The 2,480-nt window shown below is 39.3% G+C and overlaps 1 pseudogene; it reads left to right on the top strand.

Moving 5' to 3' along the window:
* LOC129687366 (vomeronasal type-1 receptor 4-like) overlaps positions 1-2,480 on the top strand; it is an 8,025-nt pseudogene that overhangs the window by 1,915 nt on the left and 3,630 nt on the right.

Raw genomic sequence — 2,480 nt, 5'->3', positions numbered from 1 at the left:
AATTCCATTCACTCTGCCCATCAGTTGGCCATCAGGCTCAGCATCTGCTTTGACAGTCTATACTGCAGAGGCTTTCAGAGGCCCTCTGTGGCAGGTTTCAAGGTTGTTTCCTGTTTTCTTCTGGCTTTCAGAGGCCCTTTGTAGCAGGTTCCGAGGTTGTTTCCTATTTTCTTTTTCTTCTGATGTCCATCCTCTTTGCTTTTCAGGATGGGGATTGAACATTTTAGTTAGGGTCCTCTCTTTTGCTTAGTTTGTTTAGATGTACTGATTTTAGTGGGTTTATTCTATATTGTATGTTTATATGAGTGAGTATATACCGTCTGTGTCTTTTTGCTTCTGGGACAACTCACTCAGGATGATCCTTTCGAGGTCCCACCATTTACCTGCAAATTTCATGATTTCCTTATTTTTCATTGCTGAGTAATACTCCATTGTATAGATGTACCACAGTTTCTGCATCCATTCTTCAGTTGAGGGGCATCTGGGCTGTTTCCAGCTTCCGGCTATTACAAATAAAGCTGCTGGAAACAACCCAGATGCCACTTAACCTACCCCATTTTAGAGTACTTGGCAAAAGAACTTAGTCCCTTTTATCTGATAAGAATATCAAATGAAGTAGGCATCAAAGGGAGAACGAGATGTCACAATTAGCACTGGAGATCATTAGAACACTTAGTATAATGTAATAAAATTAAATTTATATGGCATGAAAATATTCACAGCCAAACTTTGGGAAGAGAAGAGGCAGTCTTATGGAAGAAGATGGGGATAGAAGGACCCGGATGGGACAGGGGCTTCACAAGGAGAAAAACAAAGCCAACAAATTTGGGCCCAAGGGGCCCTGCATAGACTGATGCATCAACCAAGGAGGCTGCGTAGAGAGGTCCTGCCCCTGTTCAGATGTAGCCCATAGGCAGCTCAGTCTCCAAGTGAGTCCACTGATAAGGGAAGTAGGAGCAGTCTCTGACATGAACTTAGTTGCCTGCTCTTTGGTCACTCCCCACTGGCGGGGGAGGAGGATGATGAGGCACAAAGAAAGAGGATCCAGGCAGTCCTGATGATATTTGATAGTCTAGGATCAGATAGTACAGAAGGAGGGCTCCCTCTTTTCAGTGGACTTGGGAAAGAGGATGGGGGAGGGATACAATTGAGATATGAAGTGAACAAAGTATAAAAAATAATAAAAGAAAAATTAAAAAAGAAAAATATTCTGGGAAAATAAAAAAATATTGACCTTGTGAAACAAAGTTTTTGGAATATAAAAAGTATTCTTTACGTTTAAAATTTAAAGATAATTATATCATTTCCCCTTCTCATTTCTTCCTCCAACTTTTCCCATGTACATGCCTCTATAAATTTCAAATTCATGTTGTCATATTATGAATGTTATATCTATATCTATATCAGTTAGGCTGTACAATATTACTTGTATGTATAAGATTTCAGGGCCAATCCCTTGTTATTGTATGACCTATTGGGAGACTCTTTCCTTGGAAAGACTCTTTCTCCCAATATCAGCATTCCTGGGTTGTTCGTAGTACTGTCTATGGGTGAGACCTCAGTAGAGTCAACCCTTATGTTAGCATGTCTATCACTATCATCCTTGTGTAGGTATTGTTTAGGAAGCCACATTGATGAGACTTCAAGGGTGTTACCTCTCTAACATTTGTAGAAGATACCGTCTCACAGCAAATTTCCTGTTCTTGTGGTTCTTGTAATCTTTTCACCCTCTCCTAGACTTTGCTCCCTGATCTTTTGGTGCAGTTATTGTGTGGTAGACAATTCCTTTTGGGCTGGTTGTCACATGGTCTCTTGTTCTCTGTATTTTGTTTTGTTGTGGTTCTCTGGAATGGTCTTCATCTGTTTTAAGCCATATTTCTGATCTGAGGGTTGAGACTTACACTTTTCTATGGGCAGAAAGATAAAGATTTAGAATGTGGTTAGGAATTGTGCTGGTTTAGTAAAGTGTCAGACCACCTTTCAGACCTAGAACCTTCCTGGTTCTGGATCACTGCCTCTTTCCAGTAAAAAAGCATGTTTTCCCTCCAAAGAGCAGAAAAATTTTTCTAATTATTTTTGTGCAGCCATTGTTACCCTAAAATCAAAACCAGACAAAAATCCAACCAAAATCTGATGTGTATGTATACTAGGTCTTTGTTTTGAAGTGCTAACTAGAACAAAGTTATTCTTCATGAAGAAAAACGGATGACAAGGAATAATAAAGCCAGTCAAAGAAAAACCAGTTACAGGCCCGGTGTGGTGACATACACTAGCAACCAGAAATCAAGGAAGGAGATTTGTGTGCTCAAAGTCAGCCTGGTTTATATAGCGAGTTCCAAGATAGCCAAAGCTAGGAATATATAACTAGGGCATATCTTATATACATATATGTGCATATATGTATATTTATGTGCCTGTATATGTAGGGATACATATCTATCTATCCATCCATCTATCTATCTATCTATCTATCTATCTAT

This window comes from Psammomys obesus, unplaced genomic scaffold (genome assembly GCF_907164565.1).
Source record: "Psammomys obesus unplaced genomic scaffold, mPsaObe1.curated_primary_1811, whole genome shotgun sequence".
Taxonomy (NCBI): Eukaryota; Metazoa; Chordata; class Mammalia; order Rodentia; family Muridae; genus Psammomys; species Psammomys obesus.
Note: the sequence above shows the minus strand (reverse complement) of the source record. Positions and strands in the feature narration are given on the sequence as shown.